At 33.1% G+C, this 18404-nt stretch overlaps 1 protein-coding gene and 1 non-coding gene across 4 annotated transcripts in view; one reads left to right on the top strand and one right to left on the bottom strand.

Moving 5' to 3' along the window:
• ATRNL1 (attractin like 1) overlaps positions 1 to 18404 on the bottom strand; it is a 631665-nt gene that overhangs the window by 524830 nt on the left and 88431 nt on the right. The gene's annotated exons all lie outside the window — the stretch shown is intronic.
• Positions 8881 to 8953, top strand: TRNAA-GGC (transfer RNA alanine (anticodon GGC)). Its single transcript has one exon. It is a non-coding gene; the product is annotated as a tRNA-Ala (tRNA).

The raw sequence follows: 18404 nt of genomic DNA, 5'->3' as shown, positions 1-18404 counted from the left end.
GAAACAATAAAGGTCAGAAGGCAATAGGGTGGCAAATGAAAGTGATGAATTTAAAAAAGTCAGAATACAAGCATACAGGGAGAAAAAATAGCAAGATGGCAGAAGATTAAAGCACTGATTTTATCAACTACTTAGAGACAAAAGGTACTTAGTACCTTTGTGCGAGTCCAGCAGTCCAACAGAGAAGTCCCAACACCACTTAGAAAAAAAATTCCAAGAATAGAAGGACTGAAGAGAGTAAGAAGAACAGGTTCACTTTACCACATCGCCTCCCCCAAGGCAACAGCTCACTGCCAAGAGAAGCTCCTTCAAACTGCTTTTTCTCCCATGGGGGGAACATGAGAGCCTACTAAGTGCCCAGCTTCCACAGCCAAGCAGAATGATGCCCAAGAGGCCCACTTCTTTCTCGCTCCATCCAAAACAATGACAGGACTGGCAGGAGAGGGGGAAGGGGTCTCACAGCAACCAGGGTACAAGACACAACAAAGGGCTAAGGTTTCTACCAACCACCTCATAAACTCCACCAAGACTTCGTAAGATGCACCACCTGCAGATTCACCCCAAGTAGCACGTGCATGCTCCCAACAATCCATAAACCCCTCCCCTACATAGCCATACACACCCCTGCAGACAGCACACTTGAGCTTCTGCAGGTCATGCACAGGCACACGCATATGGCTGGCTCAACTCTTTTGCCCTGGCAGAAGGTGCAAAACCTTGAACACTTCAGGCACTGCCCTAGAGAAAATAAGTAAGAGGCTCCCAACACCAGACCTGGCTTTGCAGAATGGAGAAAATATAATGTTCAAAATATATACAAACTTGTGTAAGAAATAACAAGTGTTGGTGAGGATGCAGAGAAAAGGGAACCCCTTATGCACTGTTGACAGGTATATAAATTGGTGCAGCTACTATGAAAAACTGTATGAACGTTAAAAATTAAAATAGGAACTACTAAATTATCCAGCAATTCCACATCTGGGTATTTATTCAAAGGAAACAAAATAACTATCTCAAAAAGATATTCACACCTCATGTTCATTGTAACATTATTTACAGTAACTAAGACGTGGAAACAACCTAAGTATCCATTTATGATGAATGGATAAAGATGTGTGTGTGTGTGTGTGTGTGTGTGTGTGTGAATAATATTCAGCCATAAAAAAAGAAATCCTGCCATTTGCAACAACATAGATGGATCTTGAGAGCACTATCCTAAGTGAAATAATTCAGAGAGAAATGCAAATACCGTATGATCCTATTTACATGTAGAATCTTTAAAAAAAAATAATAACTTATACATACGGAGAACAGACTGGTGGTCACCAAAGACACATGGTGAAAGGTGAGTGAAATGAGTAAAGGTAGTCAAAAGCATAAACCTCCAGTTATAAGCTAAGTAAGTCCTGGGAATATGGTGATTCTAGTTAAAAATACTTTATTGTATATTTGAAAGTTCTTACCACAAGAAAAAAATAATTCATAACTGTGTATGGTGATGGATGTTAACAAAACATTGTTGTAATCATTTCACAATTCATACATATATTAATTATGTTGTAAACCTAAAACTAACACACAATGTTATATGTCAATTAATTTCAATGTGAAGTAATTAATTTAATTTTAAAAGATAAGTGTTGGTAAGGATGTGAAGAAAGGGAACATTTCTACACCATTAGTGGGAATGGAAATCGGTATAGTCAATTTGGAAAGCAGTATGGACATCCCTCAAAAAATTCAAAATTGAACTACCAAGAACTAACATATAATCCAGCAATCCCACTTCTGCATATGCACCTAAAGGAAATGAAATCAGTGTCTCAAAGCTATACTTGCACGTTCATGTTTATTGCAGTGTTATTCATAGTAGTTGAGATATGGAAACAACCTCAGTGTCCTTCAACAGATGAATAAAGGAAATACATATGTATAATAGTCAGTCTTAAAAAAGCAAGAAATCTTGCCACTTGTGACAAAACGGGTGAATCTAGAGGACGTTATGCTAAGCGAAATAAGCCAGACATAGAAAGACAAATACTGCATGATCTCACTTATACGTGAAATCTAAAAAAAGTGAACTCATAAAAGCAGAGAATAGAACACTGGTTTCCAGATAATGGAAAGTGGGGGAAATGGGGAAACAGTGCAGTGTACAAAGCTTTAGTCACACAAGATAAATAAGTTCTGGAGATCTAATGTACAGCATGGTTACTATAGTTAATAATACTGTTGTTGTATACCTGAAATTTGCTAAACTACTACATCTTAAGTGTTCTTACTCTACACATCAATTAAAAAATGTATCTATGTAAGATGATGGATATGTTAATTAGCTTGACAGTGGTAATCATTTCACAATGTGTACGTATATCAAAGCATCACATTTACACCTCAAAAACATCCAATTTTTATTTGTCAAGTATACCCCAAGGAAGCTGAAAAAAACGTCAACCAAGATTCTTATATTCACAAAACAATCCTTCAAAAATAAAGACAAGACAAAGACACTACCAGATTTTAAAAACTAACACATTTTTGGTAGATCTGCCTTATAAGAAACTAAAGAAAATTGTTCAGCCTTAGATCATTTATTCCATCCAGAGTGTTAGCAAAGGCACTTATGTAATTATAAAACAAAGTATGAATGCATATTTTTTCTCCTTTCTTTCTTAATAAATTTGAAAAGCTACTGTTTTGAAATAATATATATGTAATTGCATTACTGGGCCATAACGTATAGAAATGCTACATATTTGACATTAACAGCACAAAAGGACAAATGGAAGCAAAACACTGTTGAGTAAGGAAATAATGCCAAAAAGTAAATCAAGTCAGTAAGAACAAGTGAAAAAAAAAAGCACACAAAAATAACAACACTGACATAACATATATCTGCATTCCTTTTTACCATCAGTCTCTTTAAAAGACTTAAAATTATATAAAGTAATAAGTATAACAATATACTGCTGAGTTTGCAACATACATAGACATTATACATATAATTATAATACCACAAAAAATGGAAGAGAGAATAAAGCTATATAAGATGAAGATTAGAACAGAAAATAACATAGGATAGAAAAATAGAAAAAAATCAATGAAGTCAAAACTTCTTTCTCTGAAAAAAAGTAAGACATTGACTAACTACCACTTATACTGAACAAGAAAAAATGAAAGAAAACCCAAATTATTAAAATCAATAATGAAAGGAACATAACTGAATCTTACAGAAATATAACAGATTATATAACACAATACTAAACTGTAAAGCTTTATGAAATACAGAAACAACAGTACCAAATGAACCAAGTCCTTGAAAGATACAAACTACCAAAACTGACAAAAGGAGAAAAAGAAAATCTGAATAGACCTATAAAAAAATCAAGAGACTGAATTTAAAATTTTAAAAGTTTCCTCAAAGAAAGTGATGGCCAGAATGCTATGCTGTATCTATGTATTTGGTAGAATTATATGAAGATTAATATGACTTCTTCACAAACTATTCAAAAATATAGAATATGAGGGGGGGGTATGGCTCAGGGTTAGAGTGCATGCTTAGCATGCATGAGGTCCTAGGTTCAATCCCCAGTATTCCGATTTAAAACAAAAATTAAATGAATACATAAATAAACCTAACTACCTCATCCCCCCAAAAGAAACAAACAAACACAAAAAATTTATTTATTTATTTATTTAATATGATAGGAGACTACTCAACTCATTTAATGAGGACAATGTAACTGATAACTAAACCATACAAAGATATCACAGGAAAAGAAAACTACAGGCTAATATCGCTAATATCTTTTATGAATATAGATACAGAAAGCCTCAACAAAAGACAAGCAAATTGAAACCAACAATATATAAAAAGCACTATACACCATTACCAAGTGAAATTTATCCCAGGAACGCATGGTTGATTTAACATCTGAAAATCAATCAATGTTATACACTGTGTCACTAGAATAAAGGAAAAAAACAAATGATGCATCTCAAGAGATGCAGCCAAAGCCTTGATAAAATCCAACACCCTTTCATGATTAAAAAAAAAAAAAAAAGAGAGAGAGATAGAAGGGAACTTCCTCAACCTGATGAAGCCTGAAAGGTGCCCAACACCAAAAGATACCATGTCCTAATCCCCAGAACCTGTGAATGTTACCTTATTTGAAAAAAGTCTCTCTTCAGGTGTAATTAAATTAAGGACTTTGAGATGAGAAGCTCATTGTGGATTATCCAGTGGACCTAATCCAATGACAAGTGTCCTTATAAGAGACACACAGAGAGGAGGAGGAGGTAATGTAATTGTGGAGACAATTGGAATGATTCAGCCACAATTCCAGAAGTACTGACAGCCACCAAAAGCTGGAAGAGGCAAGGAAAGGAATTTCCCTTAGCACTTCTGGAGGGGACATGGCCCTGCTCACACTTTGATTTTGGATATCTGGCCTCCAGACCTGTGAGAAAATACCTGTCCATTGTTTTAGCTACACAGTTTGTGGTAATTTGTTACAGCAGCCATAGAAAAGTAATACAAGGGACATCTACAAACAAACAAACAGAAAACAGAAACTCAGCTAACAACACACTTAATGGCAAAAAACTAAATGTTCCCCCTCCAAGATCAGGAATAAGACAAGGATTTTTGCTCTTGTCATTTTTATTCAACTTTTTTTGTTTGTTTTTGGTTTTTTTATTTGTTTGTTTATTTTTTTAATCAGAGGTAACGGGGATTAAACCCAGGACCTCGTGCATACTAAGCACATAATCTACCATTGAGCTATACCCTCCCCCTACTTCTATTCAACATTATACTAGAGATTATAGGAAGGAAAACATTCAAGAAAATGAAATTAAATACATCTAGAATGGAAAGGAAAAACTAAAACTCTCGCTATTTGCAGATGGCATGAACTTGTATATTGAAATTCTAATGAATCTACAAAAAAACTGCTAGAATTAATAAACGAGTTTAGCAAGTTTGGAGGTTAAAAAATAAATATGCAAAAATAAGTTGTATTTTTATAACCAGAAATGAAAAAGCCTAAGATAAAATAATATAACAATTCAATTTATAATAGTATCAAAAAGAATAAAATATTTAGAAATATAATGAAAACAGTGTAACAGTTATACCATGAAAATTAGAAAATTTTGAGGAAAGAAATTAAAGATAGCCTATTTATAAATGGAATGACATACCATTTTCATGGATTGGAGAACAAAATATTGTTAAGATGACAATACTCTCCAAATTGATTTACAGATTCAACTCATTCCCTATAAAATCCCAGCTGGATTTTTTTTTTTAATTAACAAACTAATCCTAAGATTCATGTGGAAATTCAAGGGCTCAGAATAGCCAATTCAAAGAACTGGAAATGCAAAGAAAGGAAACAATACCCTTCAACAAATGATTGTTCTGGGGCCATTGGATATCTACATACAAAAGAGAGAAACTGAACTCCTCCCTTACAATATACACCAAAACTAACTCAAAATTGATTAAATGCCTAAATTTAAGAGCTACAAGTGATAAAACTCTTAGAAAAAAACAACAGAAGTCAATATTCCTTGCCTTGGGTTAGGTAGTGGATGCTTAGATATGACACCAATAGCGTAAGTGACAAAATACATAACAGATAAAGTGGTCTCCAAAACTGAAAGTTTTTGAGCTTCAAAGGGCACTCACTGTAAATAAAATGAAAAACATACAGAAGAGGAGAAAATATTTGCAAGCCATATGTCTGATGGAGGACATATCTAGAATATATAAAGTACTCTTATAACTCTACGAATTATAACTCTAGAATTAGAGGGGAATTTCCTCAGCTTGATTTTTTTTAATTAAAAAAAAATATGTCCTAACAGCAAGAAACTTGATGCTTTACTTCTAAGAAAAGGAACAAAGCAAAATGTACTCTCTCACCACTCCTATTCAACATTTTACTCGAAGTCTTGGCTAAGGCAATAAGGAAAGAAAAGGAAATAAAAGATACACAAAATGGGAAGGAATAAATAAGTTCACATTTGTTCACATACAACGTGATTGTCTTTGTAGAAAATCCCAATCAACAAAAAAAACTCCTGGAACTAATAAGTGACTATAGCAAGGCTGCAGGATACAAGTTAATATATGAAAGTCAATTGCTTTCCTACATACCAACAATGAACAATGGATATTTGAAATAAAGACAGAGCACCATTTATATAGCACCCCAAAAAACTGAAACAGACATAAATCTAACAAAATATGTATAAGATCTATATTAGGAAAATTACAAAACTTTGATGAAAGAAATCCAAGAAGTAAATAAATGGCTAGTCCCTACACATGGATAGGAAGACTCAGTACTGTAAAGAAGTCAGTTCTTCCCCGTTTAGTCTATATATTCAATGCAGTTCCAGTCAAAATGCTAGCAACATATTTTGTTGATATCAATAAACTGATTCTAAAATTTATATAGAAAGGGAAACGATCCAGAATAGCCAACACAATACTGAAGAGGAAGAACACAATCAGAGGACTAACACTATCTGACTTCAAGATTCACTACAATAATCAAAACAGTGTGGTACTGAGGAAAGAACAGGTATACAGGCCAATAGAACAGAATAATGAGCCCAGAAATAGACCCATATAAATACAGTTAACTAACCTCTGACAAAACAAGAACAAAAACATCTCAACAGAGAAGGGATAGTGTTTTCAATAAATTGTGCTGGAATAACTGGACGTCCACATGCAAAAAAACCAAAAATCGAGACAGACCATACACCTTTTACAAAAATTTTAACTCAAAATGAATCACAGACCTAAATGGAAAATGGAAAACTATAAAACTTCTAGAAGATAACACAGGAGAAATCTGGGTGATCTTGAGTTTGCTGATGACTTTTAAATACAGCACCAAAAGCACAATTCATAAAAGAAAAAAAATAAGTTTGGGTTTCATTAAAATTAAAAACTTCTGTGAAAGACACCATTTAGAAATGAAACAGTAAGCCACAGACTTGGAGAAGATATTTGTAACAAATATCTGATAAAGGACCTGTGTCCAAAATATACGAAGAACTCTTAAAACCCAACAATTAGAAAACAAACGTGATTGAAAATTGACAAAAGGTCTGAAAAGATACCTTTACCAGAAAGACACACAGATGGCAAAACAAGCATATGAAAAAATGCTCAACGTCATAGGTGTTAGGGAATTACACACTAAAAACACGAAACACCACTACACACCTATTAGAAAGGCTGAAGAGTTCAAAACACTGACTCCAAATGCTAGCAAGGATATAGAGCAACATTCATTGCTGGGGGGGATGAAAAATAATACAGCTACGCTTACAAAGCTAAATACAACCTTATACAACTAAACACTCTCACAAACATAATCCAGCAATTGTGCTCACTGGTATTTACCCAAAAGAGCTGAAAATTTATGTCCATACAAAAAACTGCATATGGATGTTTGTAGCAGCTTTGTTCATAATTGTTAAAACTGGGAAATAACCAAGATGTTCTTTGATAGGTGAATGGATAAACAACTATACCACATCCATACAACAGAATATCATTCGGAGATAAAACAAAGAGGCTACTGAGCCATGAAAAGACCTGGAGGAACTTTAAACATATTGCTAAGTGAAAGCCAATCTAAAAAAGGATGTATACTAGATGATTGGAACCATATAATGTTAAGAGCAAAACAATGGAGGCAATAAAAATATCAGTGGTTGCCAGGGATTTGGCAGGGAGGGAGGGAGGTGAGCACACATGATTTCTAGGGCAATTGAAACTATTCCGTATGAAGCAGTAGTGGTGGGACATGCCAATATACATGGTGTAAACCCATTGCACCTACAACACAAAAGTAAATCTCAATGTAAATCATGGATTTTAGTTAATAATAATGTATCAATACTGACTCATCAATTGTAACAACTTACTACACTAATGCAAGACGTTAATAATAGAGAGACTTGGGGTGTGAAGGTATAGAAGTATTTGGAAACTCTCCGTACTTTTCACTCATTTTTCTTTAAACCTAAAACTGTTCTAAAAAATAAAGTCTATTAATTATAAAATAACAACAAAACAAAATGGCAGTAATAAAAATTGCAGTTGCTTTTCCAGATAAGATATCTCTACTGCAATAAATAAATCCAATCCCTAGTGCCTGGTATGAAGTTCTTTTAATATACGAGTTAAAAAATGGGATCCAGGTTTCTCACTTTCAAGGGGGATTTACAAATATGGAAGAGAGGAAGGCTAAAATAAATCCTGTGATGTTGTATTACATCATTATACAGTTTAGGCAGACAGACAGATATACAGAGATATATACCCATTTCTATAAATAGATTGAAACAAGCATGTGTTTGTATACTTTCTGAGTCTATCTTCTAAGAGGGTCTGTAAACACATCAAAAAAGTAATGAACATACCTAGTCCCCTAATACTTGTTTTTAAATACCATTCTCTACTAAAAGTAACCTAGGTTCCTTAGAAAAATGACTTATTCCAGAAAGGAAACTACAAGATGTAAATAGATTTTTCTTTTTTGGATCTGTGCCAGAAAATGGAGACGTACACAAAGAATAACTGGGGACATGTCTAAAGAACACAGGAGCCTGACTGAAAGGAGGTCATGCTGACCAAATCTGGAAAACTTTGAACACCAAAATAAAGAGCAGTAATTGATTATAGAACATTGAATAAAATAAAAATTCATCAATTCATAATGATGTAAATGAACACACAAAATGGGATATTTATAAGGAGTAATATTAGAATATCACCATTTGGTAATCATTATAACTTATTTCTCACAAGAATGATCAATGGACATTAAAACTAGTGTGTAAAAGAGGGGAGGGTATAGCTCAGTGGTAGAGCACATGCTTGGCATGCATGAGGTCCTGGGTTCAATCCCCAGTACCTCCATTTAAAAAAAAAAAACTAGTGTGTAAAAGTTTAATGAGAAACAAAACATTTACACAGTCTGTAAAATATCTCCCCACAAGGTATTTATTAATTTACAAAGGAAAAATTGTATCTTTACAGTGGAGAAACCTGGAAACACTTTAACCATTACTCTAACTAAGATATTAAAATTACCCTCCACATGACTGTACACAGCAGCCTCGTTCATAATAGCCCAAAGTGAAAACATCCCAAATGTCCATCAACTGATGAGTGGATAGACAATATGTGGTATATTCATACAATGGAATATTATTCAGCCATAAAAAAGAATTACGTACAGAAACATACAACAAGGTGGATGAACCCTGAAAAAAATCATGCTAAGTGAAGAGTTCAGACAAAAAAGGGCACGTGTTGTATATTCCATTTATATGAAATGTTGATGATAGTCAAATCCATAGAGACAAAAAGTAGATTAGTGGTTTTCCAGGAGATGGAAGGACAAGATAGAGGACTATATGGGATTTCTTTTCGGGGTGATGGAAATATTCTGGAATTACTGATGATGGTTGGGTAACATTATGAATATACTAAAACTCACTGAATTGTACATGTTAAATGGTTAAAATGGAGAATTTAATGTTATATGAATTTTATTTCAGTATAAGATTTTTTTTTAAAAGAAACCAAAACAGTCATAGGAGGACACATTTTAGTATTTTACAAAAAAACCAAACCCTGAATCTAACCATGAGGAAACATTAGACAAACCCAAACTGGGTCATTCTTTGAAAGAAAGGCTGAGATTGTTCCAGATTAAAGGAGACTAAAAAGATATGGCAACCAAATGTGTCTAAGATCATGGATATGATCCCACACTAGAAAACAAAACCCAAACCTGGCAAGGAAAAAAACATCAAAACTTGAAAAGGAACAGTATAAGAAGGAAAAACCACAGGCCAATTTCACATGTGAACATAGATGCAAAACTTACTAAGAAACTGAATTCAGCAATTAAAAAGTTCTATATTTTTAATAAATAAATATTAGGAAAATTGGAACAATTAAATGAGGTCTAAAATTATAAAATTCTATCAATGTCATTTCCTAAATTTGATACCTATGTCGTTATGTAAGAGAATGTCTTGTTTTTCAGTAAATACATTTAAAAATATTTAGGCTTAAGGGGTAAAATTAAGCACGACACTGCCAATGGCCAAGCATTTATAATTCTAAGTAAATAGTTTAGAGAAATTTGTATATGAATCAACAAAAAACTAAAAAAGAACATGTGGACTATAATTATTCATAATAGGAAAAACTGGTGCATTCCAAATATCCATCCATGGTAGAACAGAAAATATAACAGGATCTATGGTCACGCATTAAGGGTCTCTCGCACAGAACAACTCTGCCAGCAGTCCTACTATACTTCTCTAACCCTTCACTCTTCCTTCCTCTTAAATAATCATTTAGTATTTCATACTTCCTCTTCTCTCTTCAAACCTCAGTCTTCCAATAAATAACTCCCATTTTCACTCTCAACTGATCACTTCACTTCCTATTTCACTAAGAATATAAAAAGAACCAAAATTTTCACAACCTCTCACCACCTCTACTCATTTATCTGCAACTGTATTCTTTTTATTTCTATGCCTATGAATCAAGTGTCTATGCTTCTAAAGGCTATCCTGTGTGTTCACTAGATCCCACTGCTATTTGTTTTCTTAAGTACATCCCTCTAGCAAATTCTTTCTTTCCCTGCATCATTAATTTTTACATCTTCTTGATCTTTCCTATCAAACAAGAAATATAATTATTTCTCCAAACTTAAAAAAACAAAAAAACTTTGTTGGGAAAAATGGACAGCTATACGTAAAACAATGAGATTAGAACAATACCTCACACCATATACAAAAATAAATTCAAAATGGATTTAAGACCGACATGTAAGACCTGAAATCATATAACTCCTAGAAGAGAACATAGGCAGAACACTTTGACATAAGTCATAGCAATATTTTTTTGATCTGTCTCTTAAAGGCAAAAGAAATAAAAGCAAAAACAAACAAATGGGACCTAACTGAACTTAAAAGTTTTTGCACAGCAAAGGAAACCATCAAGAAATTGAAAAGACAACCTATGGAATGGGATAAAATATTTGCAAGTGATATAACTGACAAAGGGTTAATACCCAAAACATATGAACAGCTCTTACAACTCAGTATCAAAAAAAAAAAAAAAGAAGTCCAATCAAAAAACAAATGGGCAGAAGACCTCATAGACATTTTTTCCAAAGAAGACATACAGATGGCTAATAAGCACAGGAAAAGATGCTCAACATCACTAATTATTAGAGAAATGCAAATCAAAACAGCAAGGTATCATTTCACACCTGTCAAAATGGCTATCATCAAAAAGTCTACAAATAACAAACGTTGGAGAGGATACAGAGAAAAGGGAACACTTGTACTCTGTTGGTGGGAGTGTAAATTGGTGCAGCCACAATGGAAATTGTGGAGGTTCCTCAAAAACCTAAAAATGGAACTACCATATGATCCAGCAATCCTACTCCTGGGTATATATGCAAAGGAAACAGAAACATTTATTTGAAAAGATACATGCACCCCAATGTGTATAGCAGCACAATTTACAAGAGCCAAGATATAGAAGCAATCCAAATGCCCATCAACAGACAAGTGGATAAAGAAGATGTGGTTTTTACATACAACAGATGTTACTCAGCCATGAAAAAGAATGAAAGTCTGCTATTTGCAACAACATGGATGGACCTAGAGAACATTATACTTACTGAAATAACTCGAAGATGAATATTGTATGCTATCCTTATACGTGGAATCTAAAAAAATAACAGAAATGAGTATATATGCAAAACAGAAACAGATTCACAGACACAGAAAACAAACTAGTAGTTACCAAAGAGGAGGGGGAAGTAGAGAGGTGCAAATTTTGGTACAGGATTGAGAAATACTGATGATCATAAAATAGAGAAGCAACAAGGATATACTGTATAGTACAGGAAATTACAGCCATTTTCTTGTAATAATCTTTAAGGGAGTATAATCTATAAAAATACTGAATAACTATGCTATATACCCGAAACTAATATAATATTCAAAATCAATTACACTTCAATTTTAAAAACTCTCTTGTTCCCACCTCTCTTACCCATTATTAACCTATTTCTCTCCTTTACACTTTCTCCAATTCCTCTTCTCCATCCTGACTAAAACTTTTTCCAATTAAAATTTCACTCTATCACTCCACTGGAACTTCAGCTATTAACGTCAGCCAAAAGCTCCAGTTTGCCAGATTCCATGATAATTTCTCAATTCTCACATTATGTCACCTATTAGCAGCTTCCAGCAAACTTTCTCTGTCCTTTGACAGAGTCCTCTTGACTTCAAAGAAACCACACTTTCCTACTAATTCATTAACTGCTTATTCTGGTTCTTTTTCAGGTTGTTCGTCCTTATCTCTCTGACCAGAAAATTAGAGGGTCCAGATCCCCAAACTCCAGTATCCAGCCACCTATTTCACACATCTGCCAAGATATGTTATATGTATCCAATGAAATATATCTAAAACTGAGATTCTAATCTTTCTCCATACCAAAAACCCTCCACAAAATTCATCATCTCAATTAGTGCCAACTCCATACTTTCAGGTTTTCGGCCAAAAGCCTGATTCATCTTTCACTCATTTCTCTGTCCCAGCCTATTTCCAATCCTTTACCCAATCTCTGTTGGCTCTACCTTTAAAATATATTCAGAATCCAACCAATTCTCATCACCTACACATTGCCTCCTTGGTCCCGGGTACTATCTTCTGTTTCTTAGATGATTATAATAGCCTCCTAAATGGTCTTCTTGCTCCTGCTCTTGTACCATAATCACAACACAGCAACCAAAGAGATCCTGTAAAAACCTAAGTCAGCATCTCACAGCTCTTTCCAAATCCTCCACTAGCTTCCCATATCAAAGTCAAAACCCTTAAAATCTCTGACTCTATCCCATAGGGTGCCCAAATGCCATTCTAAAATCATTTTATAAAACTTCACCCAACCAGTCTGAGACACTGTACTCCAGCTATACTCGCCCCTTTACTATTTCAGATGATAAGCAACGTTCCTATCTCAAGACTTCTGCACTAGCTTCCCCTCTGCCTAGAACACTTGTCCCTCAGATATTGGCATGCCTCATTCTCTAACCTCTTTTAGGTCTTTACTCAAATATGTTCTCAGTGATGTCTTCTCTGATCACTCTGTTTCAGTGTAACAACCTAAATCTCCCTATCCTCTTTCCATGCTTTCTTTTTCATCCATTGCACTTATTACCATTTATAATGCATTTTACTTGTTTCCATTTTTTATTTTCCACCCCTCCCCATTAAAATACAACTCCAAAACAAAAAGTTTAAAAAAAAAGGTTTCTATGGAAAGTATGCAATGTTAACCAATACATGCAAAATTCAAAAATAGGCAAATGAATTGTTTGCTTGCAAACACATATAGGAAGATTAAAAAACTATAATGAAAAGCAAGGAAATAACACAATATTAAGAATAATACTCTTTGGGAGAAAATGAAGGGAGTGCCATCATGGAGGCAAACTTTAGGGCTTGTGGAGGTACTATAATGTCCTCTTTCTTGGCTCAGGTAGAGTGTTTATTTCATCATTTACTGAAACTATATATTTATGCTTTCATATGGTCTTTGTCCATATGCAATATTATCCAGTTTAAAAAAGAGCACTACAAAAAAATAAGTACTATACATCTCAAAATTACTTTAAGAGATAAAGCTATAGAAATAAGTGTTTCTTTAAATGAACAATGTGTGATTGTAACCAGACATTCCAAAATTCCAAATCTTATAATATATCGTGTTTATAATGACAATCTTTTTTGCTTATATAAATATTTTGTTCTTTTTAATAACTCTTCCTGCTGTATTACTTCTTTATATGTATTTATTTCTATTATTTCTGATATACAAATGTATCTTAAAATAGTTTTTTTTTTTGAAGTATAGTTTATTTACAATATTGTGTTAGTCTCAGGTGGCATGTACCATAAAATTTTAAATTATCTGTCTCCTTTACTGAGAACTTAGGATTATTCCCAACACAGTGCTTGATACAGATTCCACAATTTTTGTTGAAAAGATTTCAGACATTCATTATGCAGAGAAATTGTCAAGGATAAACACATGAATAGCGTGTCTATCAGCATTTAGTAGAATGTAGCTAACTAATAACATATTTAAAAAATTGTCTTGTATCACTTTCCAAAACCTCTAACAGCTACATTTTTAGAGAAATCACAAAAACTTGATAGTTTAATAAAAGAGCTTTGAATACATCAATGCGAAAATAACTCTCATTATAACAAATTGAAGAAGATAGAAGAAATCATTTTGTGTAACCAGATTAGCATCATTATGAAAACATAGTTCAAGTGTATGTGATTTCAAAGTTTTTTTAAGTACAGAATTAATATATTACCACAGGAACATCGTCATGAGAGTCACTACTTTTCCTTTTTAATATTTCTAGAAGAACAGTTAAAATACTTTTAACTTGAAAATAATAGGAAAAATTACCAAATTTATAATTATAGCAATAAGTTATAAATGATAATATTTAACATGCTCCTTATGTGTTAAAAAGTATTGCACTTTCCCACAGGTTATAGGAACACAACAATAAAGAAAACGACTTCAACGATAAAACAAGAAAATCTGAGGTCTCTACTATCACAGAAAAACCTTGACTCAGAAGAAAACTGAAGATGTGGGCTCCTCCTACAAGCTGTACGAACATACATGTGCAAAGAACGTTCTGAGATACCTCAGTTAACAAGGCTAAGAAATCAAGACCACCATGGCCCTGGTACCCAAAATCATTACAGTAAATTTAAAGTCTCTTAGCAAAGGATAACACCAATTAATAAAACATTCTAACAATATAAAATGAACCATTTTGAGAAATGGAAATTCCTATATGTCTAAGATGTCTTTTTCTCTCTTATTCTTTAAACATAAAGAAACCAGACTCAACTAGGCCTGAATATGTGGGGTAGCAGCAATGGCTTTGGGTGTATCTAAATTTTTATGTCTCAATTCTTTTCCAAAAAAAAATCTAATTTGGGTAATCATACATTAAAACTTGACCCTCTTTTAGTATTTCAAGTTATCAAAAACTATTAGCATAAAATACTAAACCTTAGAAGTCAAATAAAACACAGATTTCTATTTTTAAATAAATTTTTATGAAATATAGCCTAGACATATACCAAAAAGTACACATATCTTAAGGGTATATAGTTCAATGAATTATCACAAAGTGAACACATACATGTAGCCAGTCCAGGCGCTTCCCCGTTGCCCATCCTAACCCCTACTCAGTTCTTCCTAGCCTCAAGGCAGTCCCTGCCATAACTCCTAAGACCACAGACTTGTATTTCCTGGTGCTAAAGTGCATACAAATGGAATCATATACTATCTATTCTTTTCTGTCTGGCTTCTTTTTTCAACATTATTTTTGTGAGGTACAACTGCACAGATGCATGCAGAGATAATTCTTTCATTTTTATTATTGCATAGCATTCCATTATGTGAATATACAAATAATTTATCCACTTGAAAAGATAATGGATATTTCATTTGTTTCCAATTATAGACTATTCGAAATAATGCTGTTGTGAATATTCTTCTACACATGACTTTAGTGCACACATATTTGCATTTGCTGAATGTATAACTAGAATAACTATCACAGGACAACATAAACTAGATATGTGTATGTGAGAAAGTATCCAAATTTAGCAGAAACTGTCAAAAGGTTTTTCAGAGTGCTTCTATTGGTTTATACACACTTGGTATTAGCAGTCTTGTAAATTTTAGCAGTTTCAGTGGATATGTAGTGGGACCTCAATGTTATCTTAATTTAAATTACCCTTGTGGATAATAAGGTTGCACATATTTTAATAGGTATTTTGGCCATCTGTATATCTTTTTTGGTGAAGTACCTGTTCAAGTCATTTGCCCATTTTCTGTTGAGCCATCTAATATTTTCCTGTTGATCTGTAGCTCTGTATATCCAGGAATAGACACTTTGGTTGACTTTATGTGTTGCAAACATCTCCTTCACTGAAGCTTGGCTTTTCATCTTCTTAGTGATATTTTTACACATATATCTGGTTGTTGTTTTTTTTACTTTATTAAGAGTACTGTTTAAATACTATTTTAAAAGTCTTTCTTTGGCAATAAAAATAGATATTTACCGGTTATCTTCTACAATATTTTATATTCAATATTTACATCTACAATTGATCTGAAACTGATTTTTGTGTATGATGTGAAGCACGTTCCCAAATTCATTTCTTTCAATTGTATCATTCAATTGACCCAGGGTAATTTATTGAAAAAATCGACTCTGTAGTCCCAACTTTGTTATAAGCTAAGGCGCTGATAAATGTTGTAGGTTTGAATGGGGAATTCCTATTTGCTGCACTGGTCTATTTACCTGTCTTTCCAACAGGGCTTGATTACTATAGCTTCAGTCATGAGATCTGAAGACCTAGAAAAGTCTTCCAACTTTGTTCTTCTAAAACTGTTTTAGCTATGATTGGCCCTTTGCAATTTCATACAAACTGTAGAATAAGCATATCAATTTCTAAGAGAAAAATAGTTCCTGCAATTTTGCTCTGGCATTACATTAAATCTAAAGATCAATATGGGCACAAAAAAAATTTCTACAATATTGAATATTTCAATCAATTACCATAATGTATCTCCCATTTATTTAAGTCTTCAATTTCTCAAAACAATGTTTTTGAGTTTTCTATGTGAAGATCCTGCACATATGTCGTTATATTTACTTCTTAGGTTGTTGATGCTCAGATAACCTAAATTGTATTGCTTTTAAATTATTTTCTAATTGTTCCTGGTACAGAGAATCATACTTGACTGTTTTCTTAATATTAATCTTATGTCTAGCAACCTATTTATTACACATATATCTTTTACATTTTGTTACTCTCTTTTACTTTAATTGTGTTGCACTGGCTAGAATATCCAATACAATGGTGAATTGAAACAGTGATAGTAGCCATGCTTACTCAGTCCTAATCTTAAAGGGAAATTTTTCAACATTACCCTGTAATGTTTGCTATAAAGCTTCTGTTTATTTGTACCTTTTACCACATGAATAGTTTGCTTCTATTACTACTGTACTAGAGTTTTAATCCTAAGTTAAATTTTATCTAAATTTTTTGCTGCATCGTTTGAGGTTATGTGGCTTTACTTCTTTATACATTTAATGTATTCATTTCCCTGACTTTATGAATTTTTAATTAATCTTATATTCTGAGAGTCAACCCAAATGATGTATTGTCCTTTTCATAAACTGCTGGATTCACCTGATTTTTTGTATCTATTTTCATGAAAAAGATAACAGTATAACTTCCTTACCTGTAATATATTTTTCATATTTTTGTATCAAGGTTATGTTAGCCCCATAAATAGCAAAATAATTATTTCTGTTCTCTGAAAGTTTGTGAAGGATTGGTGTTATTTCTTAAAGATGTACTTCTTAAATGTATGAGTAAACTCACTAGTAAAGTGATCTGGGCCTGCAGAGTTTTGGGTTTTATTTTGTCTTGTTTTGTTTGTGTTGTTTTTCAAGGGAAGAGGGTTTCAATTATAGATTCTATTTCTTTGTTATAAAAGTATTCCAATTTTCTATCTCTTCATGTGTCAATTCCAGTCATTTTCATTTTTCTAGAACTTTGACATGGTTCATTTGATTTTTTAAAATTTACTGTCATACAGTTGCTTATCATATGCTTTTATCATTTTTTCATGTCCATAGACCTGTAGTAATGTCCTTTTACATTCTGGATGTGGGTTATTTGAGTATACAGCCATCCCTCAGTATCTAAGGGGGACTGGTTCCAGGACCCTCACAGATACCAAAATTCACAGATGCTCAAGTCCCTTACATAAAATGGCACAGTATCTGCATATAACCTACACACATCCTCCTGTATATTTGAAATCATTTCTAGATTACTTATAATAACCAACACAATGTAAATGCTACATAAATAGTTGCTGGAAGGTGACAAATTCAAGTTTTGTTTGCTTTTTAGAACTTTTGGACTTTTTAAAAACATATTTTCAATCTGTGGTTGGATGAATCCACAGATGCAGAACATGGATTCAGAGGGCCAATAAAATCTTTGTTTCAACTCTGGGGGGAGATTTACCTTATTCTTCACAAACAACCAACTCTGTTGATTTTTGATGCTATATGGACCATCTCTCTCATATGTTTATTTTATGTTTCACTAATTTGTATTCTATCTCATATTCTCTTACTTTTTCCTCTCTTTATCTACTTTATCCTTTCCTTAAGATTAATCTGATGTTCTTTTTATAACTTCT

This window comes from Camelus dromedarius, chromosome 8 (genome assembly GCF_036321535.1).
Source record: "Camelus dromedarius isolate mCamDro1 chromosome 8, mCamDro1.pat, whole genome shotgun sequence".
In the NCBI taxonomy this organism is placed as follows: Eukaryota; Metazoa; Chordata; class Mammalia; order Artiodactyla; family Camelidae; genus Camelus; species Camelus dromedarius.
This window is presented reverse-complemented; position numbering and strand designations above follow the sequence as displayed.